Raw genomic sequence first — 24462 nt, forward strand, 5'->3', positions numbered from 1 at the left:
TGTTTGTATTGTATTGTATTGTTTGTATTGGACTGTGTTGTTTTTAATATCTTCCTGCCCAGGGACTGCAGATGTAAATTAGCTATATAGCTAACTCTGGCCCAACGGTTGTGTTGTGCACGGCCCCTGTTAAATAAATAAATTACTAAACTAAACTAAAATGTCGTGTCTAATTCGTGTTTTTATCACAGAATTCACTTTGTCGTGGAGGAACGTAATTTTCACATAATTCGTGTCCACAGCATGTAAATCTGCGTTTCAGAGTTCGTGCTCATTTCATGACTTTTTTTTTTTTTTTAAAGATTTATTTTGGCATTTTATGCTTTATTTGAGAGATACAGTGAGAGAGAGACAGGAAGGTATGGGAGAGAAAGCAAGGGAAGGAGATGCAGCAAAGACCACGGGTCGGATTTGAACCCAGGTCACTGCGGGAAGGCCTGAGCCAAATGGTACGCGCCCTACTCGGTGAGCCACCAGGGCACCTCCATTTCATAACTTTTTATCACGTTGGGGATACAGATTTCGTCACAACACACCACCTTCGCAGTCCGATGGCTCGGTGCTGCCCTCCTCCTGGTCCGACAGCAGGCGGGTGAACCTGTGGCGTCGGCCCGGCGCCGGCTGGCTGGCGCGGGACGGAGGCTCGGCGCCGCTCGCCGCGGCGGATCGGAAACTCTGCGAGCGCGACACGGAGATCTCAAACTGCTTCAGGATCTCGTCTTCGCTGTCGGAGGAGCTGGAGGCGTCGTCGTCTTCGTCGCCGTAGCTGTTCACTGGAGGGAGAGGTCACACACACACACACACACACACACACACACACACACACACACACACACAGAGGGAAATATAGGAGTTGACAAAGAGGAAAAAGGCTGGGAGAGTGCAGGAGCAAAACTGTGAAAGGGCAACAAGTGAGAGGAGAGGTGAGGAGAGGAAACAAGGAGAGGAGAGGAAACGAGGAGGAGAGAGGAGAGGAAACAAGGAGAGGTGAGGAGGAGAGAGGAGAGGAGACGAGGAGAGAGGAGAGGAGACAAGGAGATGAAGAGAGGGGAGAGGAGAGGAGGAGAGATCTGCAACAACTACAAGGGAAAAGCCAGACGGCAGGAAAATGAAGCAAAAAGACAAAACATAATTGTATTTGTGAGAAAACCTTAAGTAATCTATGAACATCATCGATCTCTATAGGCGATCAATAGGAATTGTGACAACATAAATAGAACTTATCTACTCCTATACAAGTCTCTGGAACAGACCCCCCCCCCCCCCTCATCCACTTGAGGTACGCTGGTCTGTAATTGAGGAAAACAATAAAGCCACATTTTCACAACAGGAGGAGCCTGGAGTAAGCTAGCTTTTAAGAGCAGACATCCAACAGAAACATGTAGTGAAGAGGTGAAAGAGGTGAAATATCACCATGGAGAATGCTGGAATAATAAAACTGCTTTGTCATTTGCTATTTTGCCTTGAGAACGAGCTTTTTGTTTCCAGCTTTCATAGTTCGCTCACTCGGGCTTTTGTTCCTAAACAGACCCTGCATCTGAGTAACTAGAATTTATAACCTCTTCCTCTCCTTGTCTCCTCTCCCCTCCTTTCCTCTCCTTGTCTCCTCTCCTCCTCTCCTTGTCTCCTGTCCTCTCCTCTCCTTGTCTCCTCTCCTCGTCTCCTGTCCTCTCCTCTCTCCTCTGCTCTCTTCTCCTTGTCTCCTCTCCTCTCTTCTCCTTGTTTCCTCTCCTCTCGTCCTCTCCTCTCCTCTGCTCTCTTCCGAATTAAGACCCGACATCATTTGAATACGGGGAGACTACAGGCCAGAAAGTGAGTTTTGAAAGCCAGAAATCTACAGCTTTTTGCCAAGTCATTGGAGTCGCTGTTAGTGATCAAAAACCCCGTCAACCCCCCGCAGGTGTATTATGGTCATTGTGTGAAACGGGGCAGTAAAAATCTGAGTTATTGCCCCCTTAAGATCTGCTGAGCCTGTAATTGCTGAGATGAGAACGCGTGGAGGAGGCATATCAAACCCTGCTCTCTCTCTCTCTCTCTCTCCCTCTCTCTAACACCCCTGCAAACTGTTTCTCTCATTTATAAAAACACATTAACACCGGGGGTGGAGGGTCGCTCCACTCGCTTCGTAATCTGTCCATAATTGGCGAGCAACAGCTGAGTGAACGACGCGGTAACGGAGACACAGAGGCGGTCCGCCCCGCCTCAGGTCACCGAGAACAAAATACCCCCCCCCCACCGTCTACCTGAGCGATCGCCATGGCAACCAGCAGAGCAGGACGGTTTCTCTGAGTGGGCGAGTGTGTTGGCTGATTGATTTATCATTGACACACGAGTCAACTTCTGTCTTCTCCAGGGATTTGGAGGCGGAAGCTTCGAGTGTGTAGTAGAGTAGATGTAGCTCAATGGTTACATGCAAATTTAGGTTCGCATACACACACGTACACACACACACACACTCACACACTCTTACACAAATACATATATGCATAGGGCGCACATGTTCTCAGACACATCCACACAAATATGTATGCAAACACACACACACACATACAAAAACGTACAGACCATTTATACTTTTTCAAGTCCACTTTTCAGTCTCGTTTTCAGGATGACATCCATGTGTTCATGCAATTATACAATTTGAATGGGTTTGTTGGCTATGGGATCACAAAACCTTATTATTTTATGGTATCCTTAATATAAGAATATAGGTTTTCATCCAACCACTGATATCTCACGGCTTAGATCACACGGGGTCACAAATGCATCCGTTCTGTATTTCCGTTCAGTCTGTCATGATGTTAGTTAATGCCGACTTTGACATATTCGACTGTCTGCGGTCAACAGAGTGTAAAACGGTAAGAACTGATAACTTTGTAGTCCTAGCAGGCATGAAGAAAGCCAGATAGTGGCTCCGACGGTCTGCGTCCATCTGCACTCGTCTGTTTTTTAATGACGGTTCTGTCCAGAGCAATCAGAGTCTAACTACATTTCCTACACACTCAAATGAACATGTCAGCCAGCATCAGGCAACAACACAGACTCAACCATCAGCTCACCATGCAAGAAAAATGCTGTACTATCTATCTATCTATCTATCTATCTATCTATCTATCTATCTATCCAGTGCTGTGTCATGTGTGTGTAAACAACCCGGTCTCACGGCAGTTCGTGAAATAGTCACAAAAATGTAATCTATTGATTCGTGTACATGGACACGATTTTGCCATTTTTTTCATGAAATGAACACGACCTAAAAAACGTTCCTCCACCACGAATTTGAAAACGTAAGTTTTGGCAAGTAAAACAACTTGTGTTACGGTTATGGTTAGGCAACTAAAACAACTTGGTTAAGGTTAGAGAAATGGTTTGATCATGGTTAAATAAGAAAAACATTAGTTAAAAATTTAAATGTGGCTTATGGTTGAAATGTACTTTGAACACGCTGGGAATCAAACCCCGGCCGTCGGCATTTAAGGCAAACGTATTCGCCCATCCTCCCCCCCGACCACAACACCCTGACTGGCCACCGTTTTATTTCAATGTCACACTACTTCCTGAGTCCCGACTGACAGCAAAAAAAAAAACGTGTTGCAGGCATGAAAGATACTTCCAATTGAAACACATTAGTTTGAAAGTCGTGCTGAGTGTCACAAAAAAAATGGAACAATCGTGTCCATGTACACAAATCAATAGATTAAATTTCGTGACTATTTCACAAACTGCCGTGAGACCGTGTGTGTGTAAAAGGGGTGTAACTCAGTATAAGGGTATGAGTAGATACGTTTCCATCCAACCGCCAAGCGAAATTTAAGCAAACTTTTGAAATGTCGCAAAAAATATGCAAACAAGGTGCATTTCCATCAGCTGGGTTTGAAGCAAATAAATCGGCTTCCTGAGTGTACGGAGAGTATTTCAAGAATTGATTAGTATTGTGCAAGTTGTTGCCACATTTGATGCTGACTGAAGATGAAAACCTTTATGTCAATATGAAAGTTAATTAAGAACAAATTCTTATTTACAATGACAACTGTCGATGTTTTAATCCAACAACAAACGGTTGAACAACCATGAGTGCGAGTGTGATATTACCAGGCGGTCGTGATGGACAGATATTTTACAGATAGTCTTTCAAAATATCCAAAGCCACTTTTAAATTGTTGAATTTGCTGTGCAATGAGACTGAACCAAGCTTAGGTCATTATTCATTCAACATCTACATTTCCATCTCTATTTATTGCACTTTCACTATTGACAAAAAAACTTTCCGCATCAAGCGAGCATAAAAACGTTTTCACAATATTGAGTATATTTTCGTTCAGCTTTTCTATTTAGACTAGAATTTATAACCTCCTCCTCTCCTTGTCTCCTCTCCTTTCCTCTCCTCTCTCCTTGCCTCCTCTCCTCTCCTTTCCTCTCCTATTCTCCTGCTCTCCTCTCCTTGTCTCCTCTCCTCTCCTCCTCTCCTTTCCTCTCCTATTCTCCTGCTCTCCTCTCCTCACTTCTCCTTGTCTCCTCTCCTATTCTCCTGCTCTCCTCCTCTCCTCTCGTCTCCTTTCTCCTCTTCTGCTCTCCTCTCCTCCTCTCCTTTCCTCTCCTCCTCTTCTCTCCTTTCCTCTCCTCATCTCCTCTCCTCGTCTCCTGTCCTCTCCTCTTCTCCTGTCCTGTCCTTGTGTCCTCTCCTCCTCTCCTCTCCTCTCCTCTCCTCGTCTCCTCTCCTCCTCTCCTCTCGGGACACACAAATACACAACCACACAAACCGCTCTCCAATTATAGCAGTGGGATACATCATATTCTGCATAAAAACACTCAGCTACTGGTCCATTCAACACTGTTTCTCCAGATACTACTCCGCTCTTCTGGTAAAGCCTTTCATTTCGCCTTCAGTCATGATTCCTGCTGAGTCTACAGGTCCGGTCAATATCCCTCTTCACTGAGTCTCGTCTCTATAGCCGGCCTCTCACACTCAACACACACACACACACACACACACACACACAGAGCCATACAGAAGAGGCCAGGCAGAGTCATTTGGCTGCCAACTAGTCGATATACTGACTCAACACACAAACTAATTTACGCTGAAAAGCATTTCCGAGCTACAAATGACACTCTGTAAAAAGGAAGTGTCATTTTCAACACCATCCATGTGTTCAGTTTGGGATGTTTACTGTTTATCATGATAAAAGCAACACATACAGACACATCATATATTTTAATTAACATTATATTGTGACTTGTTGAAAATCACGCAATCCTTTTTGAGAGTTCACACGATACAGTAACTAACTCGATATATACAAACTACAAAGTAAAGCATTTCTGATGTGTATGATGAAAAGTGGTTTAGGAATCTAGACAGTACTAGGCCTTTAAACACATTTATGACAGGCCAATATTTAATACTCAATTCTGATTGGCCAATGAAGGCACTGTGAAATCTGTTATTTCTGAATAACAAACCACTGTTTCACATCTAATAATTTCACTCCACAGTCAAGAAGTCCGGCTGGTTTTGTTGATTTCTAGTGTCAGTCGATACAGTAAACCAGTGGTTCTCAAGGTGGGGTCCGGGGACCACCAGGGGTCCTTGAGGGGGTTCCAGGGGGTCCCCAGCAAATTGGTGAATTGTTAAACTTCACCATTATTTAATTTACAAGAAGTTAACACAATTAGAGAATGTGGAAGAATGACTGTTTCGATCATGCTTTCACTGTTATCTCTCTACCTACAATACAGATAGTCATGGAATTCTGGACAAAATCATATCTGACAATAAAAATATACTCAGATTTGGGTCTGAGAGACAAAATCTCATCAAATGGGGGTCTGTGGCCCAAATGTGGGCTAAATTAGGGGTCCTTGATATGAAAAAGGTTGAGAATCACTGCAGTAAACAACTCAATAAGCAAACTAATCTACACTGGCAAGTGTTTTCGATGTATAAGACAAAAAGCACTTTAGCAGAAAATAACACGGTACTAAGTCTTTAAAAACATCCATGACTTGCCGATATTGAATACTCCGTTCTGATCATAACATCACTCATAACCACAATTTCACTTTAATCCTATCAATCAATCTGCAGTCAAGAAGTGTGGATGATTTTGTTTATTTCTAATCAAATTAACATTACTCCCTGGTTTCTGCAGACAATCCTGCTGGACCAGCTGTTTGGCGGAAACCTGTAAATTACTTTAGCTTGTAATAAAATCAATTTAAATCAATATTTTGTGTGAAATGGTTAATGTCTTTGGTAAGCAGTGGTGTAATAAGCGGGATAATAATGACCGGCTTGCTGTACATTATCCCTTACTTGTAGTCCATGTTTGTTGAACATGTTTGGGCCCAGCAAGTAAGTGTCTTTCAACCTTTGAGGCATACAGTTAAAGTTTGGGACAACACACATTTCTGCTACTTTTAGATAGATAAATAGATAGATTTATTAGACAAAATTTGAAAAACATACATGATAGGCTGATCATGATAACAGTCCCCATATAAGATTTTTAAAATTGTCGAGGATTAAAAGACACAAAAAAGCCAGAGGGCTTTTTCAACACCACATATTAATACCAACATACTACAAACAACAGTACAAACAAAAGAACAATCCAGGCACTCCAAATATAAAAATATAACCACGAGGAAGAAAATACTTAAAAAGCCTTTATTGTAGTGGCTAAATCATTAAAAAAGCCAACATGTTTCGACCACTGTAGGTCTTCTTCAGGGCTTTAAACACAGACAACACGGGTGTGGCCTCACCTATATAATAGCAACAGCCAATGGGAGGCAGTCACATGACCTAGATAATAACATGACAGGTGAAACAAATTGAAAATAATGAAAACAAATATATAAATAAAACATGAGATGAGATTACACAGAAATATTACATGTACATCATCAACGGGAAATAGGTACCCATATATAGGTTTTTCATAGGCTGTGAGAAAAAAGGAGAGCCTATACAGAGAAAAAATTACAGAAAACGTGAAGTCTATATCCTCATTGAGACCAGGATACTGTAACGCATCCAGGCGATGGATCCAAAAAGCTTCCCTTTGGTTAAGTTTCCGTATTCTCTCACCCCCCCCCCTGACCAAAGGCTTAATGTGCTCAATGCCCTCTATGCGCAGTAAAGAATCATTAGCATTGTGGCGTTCACTAAAGTCTCTAGCCATGGGGTAATCGCAATTCCTAATTCTAATGGCATATTTATTGATCCCTCAGGCGTCTTTCTGTACGACCTATGTAGAAAAAGCCTTCCACACATGGACGAGGCAGACGGTATATGACAAAAGTAGTGTTACAGTCAATGAACTCACTTTGTTTATAAGTTCTGTTTGTGCTAGCATCGACAAAATACATACTGCATGTTGTGTCATTTTGTAACTCTAACCCTCTGTGTTTCAAAGCAGCCCAAATGTGTGTCATCCCAAATTCAAGACACTGGGTGTGTTGAAAATGACACACGATTAAGAGTGATCATAAACCTGACATTAACCAAGCTTTTCACTGTTCGCTGCAGAACTAGGAGTGTATTCAATGAGCCTAACTCCCAGCTTTAGACTACACTCACTCAATTTGATTCAAACGGGTTGAGAATGTTTAAGAGCCCCTACCTTGGATCAGAAACCTCCTGAGGATTTGAGCGTCTGAAGGCTTTCAGCGTCCTAACAGGATGTGTTGTTTGCTCAGGAAACTTAACTGGAAATACCAGAGGAGAGCGACGCCTCCTCTACCTGCTGCAGGTGAGCGAGGAACCAACCAGGAGGGACTGAGTGTTCGCTCACTGTTTGACAAGTGGGATGGGACCGCGTCGGCCCGTACCCGGGGCCAGTCACTCTGGTAGTGGAAGTGTGAGTTTTTTCTCTCTTTCTTTTTCCCTCCCAGCCTAAAGCTAAAGCAGCAGATGATGAGTTGTTCATGTGAGGAAGGTACTATTGCTAAAATCAAAAAGCAAAATGTATTTTTCCCCGAGGTTGTGGCAACATTTTACAGTAATGGTGTGTTGTACAACTCACAATATTAACTTCTCCTCCATTTTTAGTGCTTTGTACACCGCACAAAGCTGTCATCTGATTGAGGAAAAGTTCAAATCATTTGAACTTTATGGAGCCCCTAAAGTCCTGAAAGGTGATATTTTTTTATCTTGTGCGCACAAGTTAATTATCTTGTGGGAACATGGTGATATTTTTTTAACTTGTACGCACAAGTTAATTATCTTCTAATTAAGACTTGTTGATAAAAAAAATATCACTTTTCGGGACTTTAGGGGCTCCGTAGTAGAGCCCTGCGCGGGACTGTTTTTCTCCCGCCCGCTCCTGCTGGATTTCTGATCATTACCGCCCGCTCCCGCAATGTGTGTGTTATCGACCGCCCGTTCCCGCCCGCAGCAACGTTAAAACCGCCCGCTCCCGTGAGATTTGCGTTGGGTCCCGCGGGACCCACAGGACCCACAGGATCCCAATCCCAATGCAGGGCTCTACTCCGTAGAACTTTGAGCGCAGTGGCAAGGTGGAAAATCAGAAAATTGATCAAAATCAATTTTAACTGCCTGAGACTTGACTTGATGCATGAAGAGAAGACTTGAGACTGGACTTGACTTGGGTTCTGCTGACTTGGGACTCGACTCTGACTTGTACTCTGATGACTTGAAAAGGTTTCTAAAGTCTTGACTTGAGATCTTGTGTTTGTGTAAATGACTTAGATTGAAAGTGATGAGATTTGTTCCAGCAGACGACTGAATTTAAATTCTGTTTTCTGAATTTGTATGGAATGATTGAATTTATTGAAGTTGAAACTGATTATAGAAATCAAACTCATGATGCTCTTACCAAGTTTTTATCCTATTAAAACCATATTGCATTGAAAAGTCCTAGATATTTAATTTTCTTTACGATATTAAATTGATACTGGACTCTTGATTTGTTCTGACTTGAGTTGCTGTTCTACATTTAGACTTGAGACTTGACATTAATGACATGGACTTGACTTGGACTTGTGCCTCAAGATTTGAGACTGACTTGGGACTCAAGTGAAGTTGACTTGGTCACACCTGACGCTTCACATTCATACAGTTACACACATGGAAGCGGCCCAGTGTAACCAGTCTTCTGCTGCCCAGTCTGGGGATTCAGACTGGCAGCCTTCTGGTCACAAACAAAACTTTAATTAAACATTTAGTTAACCTTTAGTAATCTTTACTTTGGGTGTTTGACAAGTAGGATAGGAAAGAATGACCTGTTACTAGTTAACATCCTTAAACCAGAAGAAAAATTACAAATCAATATCTTGTTCTCTAGTTTTTTTCTGCATGTCCTCTTTCCTCCTACATCTTTCCCCAGTGTGCTGCAATGTTAATATTTTTAATGTGAACTCCTGCAGGGCTTGATGGCAGTCATCTCTCTCTCTCTCATACTCACTCGCCCACAGAAACCACTGTACAAATACACACTCGCCCACGCCTCTCTCTCTCTCCCTCCGTCTCCCATTTCTCTTATCTCTCTCCATCCAAGTCTCTCTCTCTCTCTCTCTCTCACATAAATAACTTGGACACCTATCACCCTCCCTTTCCCCTCTCTCTCCTCCCTCTCCCCGTTCCCCTTTTCTCCCCCTCCATCCCCTCTCTCCTCGCTCTTTTTCTCTCTCTCCTCTCCTCTCTCCTCACCTCCACCTGTCACTTATTTTCCACCCTCCCTCCCCTTATCCGCCTCCTCTTCCCTCCACCCACGAACTGAACAGACGGTTAATTTCTGTCTGTTTCTGACTGCAGTGATCATTTCATCACTGATCCATTTGATTGATTTAGTGTTTAGATAATGTCAGCTTGTTAGCTAGCTAACCATAGTATCTGGTCAGCTAACCATCACTCTCTTGTTAACACATCTGATGCTAACGTAGCTAGTAGCAGCTAGCGTTAGCATGTTCACATTAACAGCAGTGTCTTTGCTGAATTAGCCTGCTGGCTTGTTAGCTAGCTAACAGTTTGTTTCAACTTGATCTCACACCAATCTCTGAACCCATCGTCTATCGGTCTGACGACAATTAGACTCTGGGGGCGACGGCCAATATTTTGGGGTTTCCGGTGTAGCCAGCGGACATCCGGGCCAAGACTTCCTCTTCTGTGCGCCGGTCATTGTTTACAGTCCGATTAGCAACTTGAGACACGAGAATGGAGTTGGAGTTGAGAGACGACGTCTACGACCGGATTGTTTCACAAGTTTTTTAGGTCCAGACGACATTTCGGCTAATCTCTATAAACATATGAGACGCATATGAGACGTCGTCTCTCAACTCCGACTCCATTCTCGCGTCTCAAGTTGCTAATCGGACTGTAAACAATGACCGGAGCATGAAAGAGGAAGTCTTGGCCCGGATGTCCGCTGGCTACACCGGAAACCCCGAAATATTGGCCGTCGCCCCCAGAGTCTAATTGTCGTCAGACCGATAGACGATGGGTTCAGAGATTGATCTCACACAAATACATGAACTGAACACGACCTGTTAACAGCAAATTACGTGTTGGTGGTGTTTCCCAGCATGAAAGAGTTACACGACTATAAACAAAAAGTAGAGTCACATTGAAGTAGCTCAGTGGAAAGTAAGGGTGTTGTGGATGGACAGATGAGATTGACTTCAGTGCTGGAGACCAGAGTTCAATTCCCACCTTGTAGAAAGGGTTAGAGTCAAATATAATTTTTTTGTCTAACCATGACCTCAACCCAAACCTTAACCAAGTTGTTTTAGTTCCTAAACTGAACTGTTAGCCAACCTTTAGCTGAAAATGTCGTGTCCAAATCATGTTTTTGTCACAGAATCGAATTCTTGGTGGAGGAATGTAATTTTCTCACATAATTTGTGTCCACAGCAGGTAAATCTGCGTTTCAGAGTTCGTGCTCATTTCATGACTTTCAAGGAATAGTTCACCCAAAAATGAAAATCCTGTCATCATCTACTCCCCCTCATGCCAAATGAAACACAGGTGAAATTTGTTAGTCCATATAACACACAGGGAGGCTGCCAGAACAACTTGGTAGCAGCCTTCTCCAAAACAACTGAAGTCAATGGGGACCTGTTCTTTAGAGCTCCAAAACAAAAACAGCCAAACAATCACACTGTGAATAGAAAGACCTATACACCATTATTTGTTGCAAATCAATCAGCTGTAGTTCAGATTTGCACTAAATGATGGTGTAAATATACTGTAGGTCTTTTTGGAACTCTGAAGAACTGGTCCCCACTGACTTCAGTTGTTTTGGAGAAGGCTGCTATGGAGTTGTGCTGCAGCCTCCCTGTGTGTTATATGGACAAACTTCACCTGTGTTTCAACTGGCATGAGGGGGAGGAGATGATGACAGGATTTGATGACTATTCCTTTAAGAGCTCATGTCGGTGTGGTTTGCGGGGAGAGTTGTGCTTCACTCACCGAGCCCCTGGCGGACTCCTGGCCGGCCTTTCCTGCGGCGGCCGTGCTGCTCCAGGCAGGGCAGCCCGCCGACACGGGAGAAACACAGCTTCTTGTTGATGAAGAGGAAGAGGACGGCCAGCGCCACGACGAAGACGCCCACCGCCGACAGGAAGCCGATGGCCTCCGGGGTGACTGGCAGGGAGAGGGAGAGGGGACACACAATGACACAGTGATCTGACCACATGAACAGACAGCCTGGACACGTGCACGCGCGCACGGCCACACACACACACACACACACACACACACACACACACGCAAGCAAGCAAGCACAGACACAAAGTACGCATGGTAAATGTGATACACAGACAGAACGAGGGATACTTTAGTATTCGAGTTTCCGTCAGTCCCTTGCTCAAGAGTGTTTGCACAAGTTGCTGTTGACCTTATTCACACGGCGGCCATTTTGAAACTCTACCTGAAGAGCAAGTGCAGCCCAGCCTTGTCTGCTGTGAACCAAGATGCATCATACAAATATTTATCATTTCACAGATTCACACTGAAAAACATGAGAGACAACTGGATCTCCAGAATCCAGAGGGATACAGGTTCAAATTTTTATATATTTAGTCCATTGTTGCTATAGCTACCAGCTAGCTAGTAGTGTACCAACTAATAAATGGCTGCTGTGTGAATAAGGTCAGTACCTCAGAGCTGAACAGAGCCTCAGTCTGTTTTCCAGCAATTCAGTGAGTTGCTCAACAGCACTTGACGGGCAATGTTTATACAACACACAAACTTTAATTAAATCAGTGCTGACGATGATGGCTCCATTTATCAAAACAGTGTTTTTCAATTAGTATCTTCATTCATTGTCCAACAAGAGAAGCTTATTTTTTCCTTTAATGTGAGAAGTGACTGTGACTCTGACTTCATGTAATCCATATTGATTTTGTCCATTGATTTTGATGTTTTCTCCAGCATATGCCAGATGTGTGACGTTAAGCTTAAAATGGCAGCTGTGGGAATAAGGTCAGTCTGAGTGAATCTGGACCTGAATCCCTACCAGCACTGCTGCTCTGAGGCCGACCCTGACCCCTGACCTCTCTGTGGAGGAGTGTCCTTGAAATGCGTCACATAACGTTTCTTCTCTCACTGCTATTCACAGACGAGGCCTCTGATATTTTGCGCTAAACAATTATGGACGCATGGATACTGAAGTCTTGTGTTTTTCGTTAAAGTGGCAGCAGGAAACAGAGAGAGAGAGGGGAAAGAGAAGAAACAGGAGAAAGAGGGGAAAGAGAAGAAACAGGAGAAAGAGAAAAGAGTCAACAGAGTAGATAGAGGAGAGAGAGAGAAAGAGGACAAAAATAGAAAGCAAAGAGTTGAGAAAGTAGAAAGAGAAGGAAACAGATGAGTGAAAACCAGACGGAAATCAAGAAAAAGAAGAGAATGGGAGAAACAAATGGAGAGAGAGGAGACAGAAACAAGAGGAGAGAAATGGTGGGAACGAGGAGACGAGGAAAAAGTGAGTAGAAAGAAAGATGTAGAGAGGTGAGAGCAGAGAGACAGAGAGGAAGAAAGGAAAGAGAGAGGGCAGGAGAAAAAGTAGAAAAGTGATGAGATGAGAAGAGAGAAAGGGAGCCAGCAAACAAGTAAGTGAAAATCAGACCGAAATCAATAAAGAGAAGACGAGTGGGAGAAACCAATGGAAAGAGAGGGAAGAAAGAGAAGGGAGAGATAAGACAGATAAACTAGAGATAAAGAAAGGGAGGAGAAAAGTAGACAAAAGAGAGTGGAGGAGAGATAAAAGCGAACAAAAATAGAAAGAGATGAGATGAGAAAGTAGAGGAAGGAGTCAAGGAGAAGGAGAGAAAGTTGGAGCGAGCAAAAAGACGAGTGCAAACCAGACAGAGAGGAAGAAGAAGAAGGAGAGCATGGGAGAAATAAACGGGGAGAGAGAGAGAGAGAGCAGAGGTGATTTAAGGCGTACTACTCCAGCCTCAATGAGGCGGCAGAGCCTCCTTCAAAACACATGAATAGAAACGCACCGCTCGTTTCCACGGCAACCCTCAGAGTAGAGACGACCGAATCAATGGAAGCGAACGGAGACGAGTCCGCATCCTGCAGAGAGCCGCCGCCGAAGAAAGGACTCGGCGTAGGAGTGTGTGTGTGTGTGTGTGTGTGTGTGTGTGTGGGCGAGTGGGTATTTGTGCAGCAGTTTCTATATTGTGCAGTGTGTTTGTGTGTGTGTGTGTGTGTGTGTGTGTGTGTGTGTGTGTGTGTGTGTGTGGGAGAAGGAGAGCGAGTGCGAGGATGTAATACCGTTCTGTAATTTATTCCATATGCCACCTTTTTTTTTTTTTTCACCCTGATGTCTTTGTAACCGTTGTTTCGGGAATCTAAGCTCCCACGCTTTCCAGTTGTACGTTGTTAATCTACACCGAAAACATCCACTGTGTGTGTGTGTGTGTGTGTGTGTGTGTGTGTGAGAGAGAGAGAGAGAGAGAGTGAGTGAGTGTGTTTGGCACCAAAATAACAAGCAAACATCCTCTTTAGTGTCTGCTATAATAGGCCGCCGGTTCGTGTGGCGGAGACGGCGCTTTCCATGTCCTTAAACGTCCTTAAACCACGTGGAACATCTGTAATATTTTTAATCCTGCGTATGTTATAATTTGGTTTCGTTGGATGTGAATATATATACGAGGCAGTTAAAAAAAAACGAGCGTGCACGTGCTTTGGCGTGCACGAGTCGTCGGTCGAGATAATGAAAAGGAAGACAGAAACGTGTGTGGGTGCGTGTCAGAAACGCTCCGATTTTTTTGATGATTTTTTGTTTTTTGTTTTTTTACCATGTAGGAGTAGCCGCATTTCAAATGTCATAACTGTGCTGTGTGACTGCAGCTGAGGTGCTTCAGCGGCGAGGTTAGACTGATATATCAGGCCGATATCTGCCTTTTAGTAAAGCTGCACTAGGCAAGAGTTTATGTAAAAAAAAAAAAAATACACTTGTTTTAACAGGCTAAATCACAAAGCGAGGCTGTAAGCTGCTTTCTGTTTGCTGTAGGGTTTGATGGACCTTCCTTCCTATAGTAAGTGAACATAGGACACCGCCCCAACAGGGAGCTGAAGCAGAAGTGTAGCATCAGAGCATCCAATTCTGGACAGCATATGACCAAAAAAATCACAATATATTTCATCCTGTACTGTTTTCGCTGAAGTTTCTCATAAATTAACAATCCTCCATCTGTCTTTTTTAAAGTTTAATATCGCTTTTACCTTAACTTGTAGGCTAATTGATTTTCTTCCAGTCCCTGCAAATGGATGATAGCGCACCTATTTTTGAGATTCAAAATCCGCATCCAGTTCCGGACACATACTTTTGTCCGTGTCGGTGTATTCATATACTCGATATTAACCCTTTATTAACCCTTCCTGTACCTTCACCATGTTACAGATACTTGTAAGAAGTGCAGGCTATGTACTCAGAGCTCTTATTTTTCCATTTATCAGCCGATACCGATTCTCTACATGAAGTAACTCTCGCCCAAAGTGGGATTTAAGGCTTCCCACTAATTGTTCGTGACTAAGTTCGTAACTTAGTGTTTTATATGCTTAAATGTGTATAGATATTTATGAAATTTGATACCTAGCTTCTGAAATGTGTATGAATTTATGTCACTTAGCTTTCGGTTGGGAACTCCGTATAAAAATGCCGGTAAACAAATTACGCGAGTGACCGAGTGGCCGGAATTGGATACAATTCCGTTAGGCCAAAGCCTTACTGTGGTCGACGGCTAAGTGGCTAACGTGATTTTCTATTGAGCGCAAAGTATTCTCTCTCTTCTGTAACTAAACAAAGCAACAAATGGTGTTGAGATTCACCTCAGCACACAACAGAGCGTAAGCTTTTAGACGACTTGCACGTTTCTGTTATTTTAGAACCTAGAAACTTCCAGAAAAGACATATGCTGCATTCCATTGGAAGTCGGAAGTCAGATAGTTCAGAGTTGGAATTCCGGACTTCCGATCTAAATGCGTTCCAGTGAGTCTTCTCGGGAAAACATGGACGCAGCAGTTTTTGCCCACTAAGCTATCTGACAATGCTCGGGTAACATTAGCAGGCTAGTTCATACTAGCAAAGACTTCTAATAATGAATTACATAAAAAATGTCAATTACAAAGTTGTTGCAACACGTTTTCCTAACACAAAAACTACAGTAAAATCAAGTTTTATTAAGTACAAATTGATGCTGTGATGTCAGATGTGTTTAAGTCAGAGAACTCGGGTGGAATAGATCTTGCCCGAATTTCCGACTGGGAATTCCGACTTGAACGACTGTTCTGTTGCACTTTTCCGTGTTGGAAGTCGTTTTTTTGGGGTTTTTTTTCAGTGTTTAGAGTACAATGGAATGCAGCATTTGTACCAATGGAGAACGACAACGTAGAATGAACCAACTGTTGACAGCAGCTGATCCTCCAGCAGGGAACAGACTGTCAGATGCAGTTTGGGACTTCACTAAAGTCTGAGTTCAGCCAGAGACGGTTTAGAAACGAGACGGCGCAACTGTGAGTCATTTCCTGTATCTGTGTCACGTGGGTTTCTCCACTGCCCCGCCCCTTTAGGGTACCTGGTCCAGGTCCTGAGTCTATTCACTCCAATGGGAGAAGTGAACGTGAGCACAGATTATGACCGATTCTTTCGCCCCATAGTAACCGAAGTAAATATTGGACCTGTTTTTCACAAGCCACATATCTTCTGAACATTCTGACTCTAAAATGGCATTTTTCAGACAGACAAATCAGGAGAAAATTAACTTTGTTGGAGACCTGTCCAACACACTCTCGCGAGATCTGGCAACATCATCATATATCCCGCTGGTCTGGACGATGCTTTCCAACTGGATAAACAAACATTTAAAGGGACTTATACGTGAAACCATGAATTAAAAGTTAAAACTACTGATAACATCATGCAACACACGACCCAATCTGCTTTCATCCATCCACACGACGTTCACAACACTTCCAAAGTGGGAGGGTGGGGGGGGGGGACATTCCAGCTAGCTAAAAGCATGCTGGGTAGTGTAGTTCGGGAGCTAATTTTGTCGTTCATGTAAATAATACTGAATGGATTATTGGATTTTTTGGGGGGGATTTTGTTAAATTAAGCCAAGCGAGATGTGTTGATGCTCGCTACAACATATTTCAAAATAAAAGCCATATACTTTTTAGATTGCTGATATGAAGTAACCCTCCATACACTGACAGAGGGGGAAGTCAATCCAAACTTCAGCTCCCTATTATGAGGCTGGACCATATTTCTGACAGACATTTATTCTGCATAGAGATGTCCCACTTTCCACTCCCACAAACAGATGTCTGGGAAATCTTTGCAGTATTAAAACACGGTAGATGCAGCATGAAAGGACTTCTCCTCTGACTACCACTGCTTTTTAGTTCACCTTTAAAAACAACAACACCTACTCTTTCCTCACCTACTCCTTGATGACGATGGTGACGGAGTCAGTGTTGAAGCCCACGCTCCAGATCCAGGCCTTCTCATCCTGTTTATCCTGTTTTTTTTTTTCTTTATTCTCATTTTATTATCAGTATTTAGGGTTTTTTCCTTTCATTTTTGTTCCTTGTTGCCATTGAAGGTCTAAGGTTGGGAGGGGTTTCATTTATTTTTTCACAATATCTGCGTTGTGAAGCCATTTGAGACTGTAACTCTGATTAAAGGACAAGTTTGACGACTTTGGACCTATATATAATTTGTTTCTTCTTTGTTCTTATATACCTTTAGTACTTGGAAACAGGGTTTGTCAAAATATCAAGCAGCGGCACCGCACCATTTCCACTCAGCGGATCGTCTTCTACCGAACTCTACTGTTCACAATCTGACCTGACCGTCCAGAACTAGATCACTCCACCAGGAACCGCCTTTCACCCCACAGCGGTCTGTGCTGCGGCAGAGGAAAATAGTTCCATGATTTCCTGATTAGGAGGAACTGAGTCATGAAATCAGAGATAATTTTAATTTATGTACTTTGCAACTTTTCTGTTTCCTCTCGACTCTCCTGTGGAGACACAAACGGCTTTTCTGGAGATATTTTGACAAACAGTTTGGACTCATTGTTGCAGCAAGAGGCAGCAGAGCTCACTGCTTCAACTGACAGCTGACTGGAGACAATACTGTCTGTGGGTCCAAGTACTACAGGGATGAAGAGACTCATTATAGGCCTATATAGGTTCAAAATCACCAAACTTCTAGAAATAGAAATAGAAAGCCTTTATAATCATTGTACAGAATACAATGAAATTAGGAGCGCTACTCCTGATCAGTGCAATTAAAAGACACAGGGAAACAAAACAGAAACAAAACAAAACAACCTCAGCAAACAAACATCCACAGCCAACAACACAGGTTCTAAAATAAATAAATACAATGTCATTTTGCACTAGAATAAGTGTACTTATTGCACTAGAATAAATGTAATTATTGCACTAGTATGAGAGTAATTATTGCACTAGAATAAATGTAATTATTGCACTAGTATGAATGTAATTATTGCACTACAATAAATGTAATTATTGCACTACAATAAATGTAATTATTGCACTAGAATAAATGTAATTATTGCACTAGATCCAGTAGGTTGCCCTAGAAAGACAGTTCATCATATTGCACGTGAGGGGTCATTCACTGCTTGTTGGAGTTAAGTGTGCTTATGGTCCTTTAAGATCTATACAAATAAACTTGACTTTGATAGCGGCACTCACGCTGCTTTTTAAAATAATAATAGGTGATTTAAGGGCTTGGCTGACAAAACGCTAGACCGTCACCGTCCGTCAAACGCTCGCCGGTTAAGCCTCGGTGGTTTTTCGGACAGTGAGTGTTCCTGGTCTGGTTTGGACCCCAGGGGGAAAGCGGGGTTCCCCTCTCAGCTGCTGACAGACAGAGAGCCCAGTGTTGGAGCCTCAGAGCCTCCCACTGTCTGGATACAGATGGACAGGAAGAAACCCTGGGTCAAAGTCTGGCCTCACACCTGCTCCTCACACACACACACACACACACACACACACACAGGACAGTATATATGCAAATACATACACATGATCACACTGGGATTCTTGTACGCTCCCTCTGTCAGACACACTCATGAAGACACGCTTACAAACACACACACACACACACACACACACACACACTATGAACGGATGCATGAATACATATGTGCATTTACAGACACACACACACACACACACGCAAAGCTCTGAATCACAGTTGATTTAGCCTTTACACAAATTGAAAGGTTCATTTTTTATTCCACACTACACATCCAATCAGTGTCATTTCATAAATACTGGAACACAGTGGTGAGACGCATCAATTCTCCTCAGTTTCATCAAAATCTGATCAGTGATGTCAGAGATATCATGTGTGACGGATGGACAAATGCACCCCAGGTAATGATCAGTTGATTATCCTTTGATGATTGGATGATGGAGTTAAGGAGGGGCATCGACACACACACACACACACACACTCATAAACTCTCTCACACACACACACACACAAAACTAAAGCTAATTTTCCCATTTTGATGACGTAAAAATGGAATAAACTGTAAGAGGAGGCATCAAAAGAAGCATCAAAACTCTCACACACACACATACACTCTCTCTCACACACACACACTAAAATCAATAAAGGAGTGCTTACTACAGAGGAATAATCCCAGTGGATCCACCAGTCTTCTGTGTTCGTTTCTCTAAAATTGAGGACAGTGAAACCTCCGGCGTTCAAGTGTGTGTTGTAATAATCTAGGCAGAGGGGCAGGCCAGTGGTGCACACACACACACTCACACACACACACACACACACACTCACACACACACACGCACAGTCCAGAAACTAATTACCCACATTAATGAGTGACCGTACAGCGAACTGAGAGAGACAGTAGGCACTCTCTCCTTTTATTCATCTGTTAAAAAAAGGAAAGACTACAAAGCGCCGCTCTTCCTCTGCAGGATCGTATCTCTGCTTAATGAGCGGCGCCAAATGTGGCCTTCGCCTTCGCCACGTCCCGTCCCCCCTCCTCCCCCCTCCCCTCCCCTCCCCTCCCCTCCCCTCCCCTCCCAGTCATCCCAATCTAACGCTCACATCAAAGTGCGATCTCTTCTCTCCTCTGGCGCTACTCACTTCAAAGCCGGGGTGGAAAAGTCAGCAGCCGCATAGTAATCAGGGGATCAGGCTTTTAGTATTCATACACACACACACACACACACGCTTACACACACACGCTTACACACACACTTTCACAATGGAATCTGTCACGGATTAGCGATTGTGAAATGTGAATCACAGTTTGCTCGATCTCTGCGGCTCATTAGCCCAATCTGATGCCTCTCGGTGACTTCTGGATCACGTCGCCGCCAGAATCCTTTTTTTTTTTTTTTATCATTATTTCAAGATGTTAATTCAATATTGTTGTACATGCAATACGTTTGCAAGTTCAATAATTTGTTACAAATACGTGTCGTGTTATCTTCTACACTCTCTGAGCTATTCTTATCTCAATCTGATTCCCCCGCTGCAGCGAAGATTCAATTTCCCCACGGAGATTATTTAAAGTTCATCTGATCTGATCTGATCTAAAACATTGTTGTCAGTGTCTATGAATGCAGGAAGAAGCTGGAAGAGGCACAGCGGCACTCAGGAGGAGTCGACTGGAACATGAAACTAAAACACCGAAGCAGTTTTGAGGTTTTTGTATTGTTATTTTCGTTTTTTACGTTTTTGATCTAAATTCCTTTAAAATTCAAGAGAAATTTAAATTGAATACACGTTTTTTTTTTCACATTTCAATTGACAGACTGTTCACGAGCCAAGGACCACACCATCAATTGAATGCAAATGAGGCTGTTTATTTAACAGATGATGAATGATGAAGAGGAGACTGCGATGAATGGAGGATGTAGGCGAATGTAGGAAGGTTTCGGTGATGGGTCCGCCCTTGCTCCCGGGCACGGCAGCAGACCCCCAGGGGGCCCTGTAGTAAAGAGGAGGAGTGGAGAGAGAGGGAGAGCGAGAGAGATCAAGAGAAAAGGGAGGGAGGATGGGGCACGTAAACGAGAACGAACAGGTATGCTGGGCAGGTAGGCAATTAAAGGGAAACGACAGGAAGAGGAGTGATTGAGGTGTGGTCCTGCTCCCGAACTTCAGCTAATATAGCTGCAATTCACGAGCCAAGGACCACACCATCAGTTGAATGCAAATGAGGATGTTTATTTAACAGATGATGAATGATGAAGAGGAGACTGCGATGAATGGAGGATGTAGGCGAATCATCTGCGGTGTGGGGAAGGTTTCGGTGACGGATCCGCCCCTTGCTCCCGGGCACGGCAGCACACCCCCAAAACTTTCCTAGGTTCCTGAAAGAGATGACTGTGCGGCCCGTAGGTCTTTGAGATCTGAGCGGACGTAAAGCTGATAGGCCTGGGATGCCCAACGACCCATGATTTTGATCAAGTGATCGGGGACTCCTTGACGTGATGCCGTTGTTGCGGCACCGATACGGAAGGAGTGACCGGAGAACAAGTTGGGGGAGATTCCAGACATGGAGAGGATGTGGCGAAGGTGGGAGTGAAACCAGGAACGGGTAGCCACATAGCCGGACTCCGTTATGAATAACGGGGTCAGAAGGGGAGGCGTTCTGAGCTTGCGAGATTCGAATGTGGTTTATCAGAGGTTCGTACGGGCTTAAGTATGAGTTGAGTCTGAAGTAAAAGATGGGAGTTGGGTTGCCGAGTTGATTGGTTTTGCTTCGTTTGAGAAGGAAAGCCAGGCAATCTTCTGAGATTATGGATAGGTCAGAAATGCAGGGGTGGCGAGACGGATCAAAATCGTTGGACGAGGAGGTGAATTCGGAGCACCGAAGGAACCCGAAGAATGCAAGCAGGAACCTGGATTCCAGTGTGCGTTCCACATGAGGGGAGGAGTAACCGGAACGGAGAGTGCTGATGCAGCGGGAAAGTAGGTCGGCAGTTAGGGGAAGGCGACGGGGAGTCGGATCGTACGCTTGCCGCTGAAGGCCTCTGAGGAGTAATGATGATTGAGAGTGTATGGAGGGAGAGCAGGAGGTTCCGGTCAGCAATTTACAAAAGAAGCTGATTCTGCTATGGTGAACCTTTATGGTGGGTATTCTGATTGACATTGATAGGTGGGAGTAGGAGACGAAGCTAGTTAGTGTGACAAGGTCGAAGGAGGGAAAATGGAGATGGAAACAGTTGTGGAAAGCGCGGTACGAGTTCCAGGTTGTCCAATATGAAGAGAGGGTGCTAGGGGCGATGCTATTGATGATGGAGACTTGGGAAGCATTGATGAGATCTGCAACGGTAGGGTTTAAATGTTGAATATTGTGGCTGAAAATGGTGGAATCGGAGTTGGATCTCTCTCTGCATGCTGCATGCCAAGGCTCTGAATTTCTGGAAGGAGAAACGAGAGAGAGAATCAGCAATCGAATTTGAATGGCCCGGAATGTGTTCGGCCCGTAGTAGGAATTGGAACGTGACTGACAACCAGGTAAGGCAGTGTTTCCCAACCCAGTCCTCAAGGACCCCTTTTCCTGCAAGTATTGGTTCCAGCTCTACTCTTGCGCACCTGATCCAGTTAAGGTGTAATGCTGATCGGTAGAGACAGATCTACCTGAACAGAGCAGCATGAAAGTGTGTAGGCCCCAGTGGGATCAGGTGTGCAAGAGTAAAGATGGAATAAAAACTTGCAGGACAGGGGGTCCTTGAGGACTGGGTTGGGAACCACTGAGGTAAGGCGGCGCATGATGGCTGCGGGGTTGCTTCGACCTTTGTTGATAATGTCTACCACGGCAAGGGTATCAGAGAAGATGAGTATCGATTTTTTTGACCATTCATTTCCCCACAGGAGGGCGGCGATGACGATGGGGTCGTTTTCATATAGTGCTGAAGATGGGCGCAGGGAGCCTAGGAAGAGTAAGTTGAACTCGGGAGGCCATTCGGCTGAGAACCATCTTCCTCCATAGGAACCCCCAAAACCGACAGAGGGGGCAGCATCTGTGTAAAACTGGATGTCATCAGGATGGGTCAGGTGGTCTTCGTAGAAGAAGGTGATGCCGTTCTAGTTAGTGAGAAGGTGATGCCAGAGGTGGAGTTCTGCTTTGCTGGAACTGTCGAGGACTATGGTATCAAGGAGTGAGGGGGCGGCTGAAGCGAGTGATAGTAAGTGAGAGATGAAGGCACGACCTTGCCGGATGATGAGTATGGCAAAGTTCAGATGGCCCAGGAGAGAGAGCAGTTGCCGTTTAGTGCAGAGTGGGACAAGGAGAAAGTTACCGATTAGCAGGTTGATTCGGTTGAGCTTTTCGATTGGCAGTGAAGCCTGAAGCAGAAAAGAGTCAAGGGTTATTCCTAGGAATTCCAGGGAGGTTGATGGGCCTTCGGTTTTCTCTGCTGCAAGGGGGACGCCAAGGTCTGAAAACACTGAAGTGAGTGTGATTAGACCATTTGCCGGTGGCGACCTTGAGGGGGATATGATGAGGAAGTCGTCCAGGAGGTGAACTAGATATGGAATTTTGTGATTATTGATGAGTATCCAGCATAATGCTTCAGAGAGGGAATCGAACAGTTTGGGGCTGTAGAAGGACCGTTTCCAGCGTACTCCAAAGAAACGCCAGTAGTCGGGATGGATTGGGAGGACCTTAAAGGCACTGGTGATGTCTGGTTTGGAGAGCCAGGCGCCTTAACCAGTGATTTTGATGAGGGAAACGGCATGGGCAGGCGCTGCTGTAGGAGGCTGGTAATAGTAGGGTGAGAAGCTGGTGTCCTGGAGCTGGTAGGAGTGATTCCCCGGGTTCCCTGATTTTGTGGAGCGTGGTGCTGGTGACGCTACCCCGAAGAAGACGGTTTTGTGTTTGTTTGGTGGCTCGAGTACGGCGGGAAGCTGTAAAAAGTTTGAATAACTTTGCTTTGTTATCGGAGCGGTGGTAGGGAATTCCTCTATCCTTTAACTCTCTCTGGAGACAAACCACTGTCCACTCGGAAATCCTTGACGGCAGTGAAATGGCAGTGACAAATAGCCGTCTATTTTCAAAATCAATAGTATTATTGATTTTTTCAGTAACAGTAAAGATTACAGTTTCTTATTTGGTAATCAGATTTTCTATGATCCTATTATTTGTAATTTGATTACTGTAATCCCATTATACTGTAATATGATTACTGTAATTATATTATATTGTGTGTAATCCATTACTCTCAAATCTATGGCGCTTCTTCTTATATATTATTAATATTATTATTAGTATTCACACACACATAACCACACTGACACAAGGCAAAGACACAATGAATAATCAAACACACTAACATCAAATACAATCCCCCCCCCCCCCCCACACACACACACACACACCCTCAGGCTAACCCATAGCCAAAGGCCTCTGCTGCAGCGAATACAAATTACTGCTGAACAACAACAAATGTACATAATGTCTGTATTTATGTCAGTATTTTGAATATATTTTGAATATACACACATCTACAGGCCTAGACACTCTGTTTACAAGAGGTGGTGACATCATCACCTGGCACCAAATATCAGCCAATAGCAGACAGCAATTTCAGCAGCATGCTTTTTACCATGAGATGTCAGGTGTTTGGTGTTGAGTTACTCTTTAATGCTCCTTTAAATCCTTTAAAAGCAATGTGATCTTCACACTCATCTATTGTTGTGGATGAACACTCTTACACACTGTTTTATAAGGTCAGTAGTAAAATGTAGGAAGAAAAAAAGCAAAATGCAGGTAGATTTTGAGCTATAATTGGTGTTTCGACTAAAATAAATAGGATTAAGTGGGAAAATATGAATCAATAATAATAATAATCAACCAATAGAATCAATAAGTAATGCTTACTGTGGAGGCGCAGCCCTGTCGGATCCTCCAGCCGTCAGAGATGATTAAAGTGAACCTGCAGCTCTCAGGTCTGTGTTAATATAATGAAGA

At 43.8% G+C, this 24462-nt stretch overlaps 1 pseudogene; it reads right to left on the reverse strand.

Moving 5' to 3' along the window:
- Positions 1–525: 525 nt before the first annotated feature.
- LOC139664380 (uncharacterized) lies at positions 526–23197 on the reverse strand (annotated as a pseudogene).
- Between the last annotated feature and the right edge of the window lie 1265 nt (positions 23198–24462).

This window comes from Centroberyx affinis, unplaced genomic scaffold (genome assembly GCF_046629955.1).
Source record: "Centroberyx affinis isolate AG114_WGS23_722 - 3 ecotype Tasmania unplaced genomic scaffold, CSIRO-AGI_Caff_v1 ptg004259l_1, whole genome shotgun sequence".
Lineage (NCBI taxonomy): Eukaryota > Metazoa > Chordata > Actinopteri > Beryciformes > Berycidae > Centroberyx > Centroberyx affinis.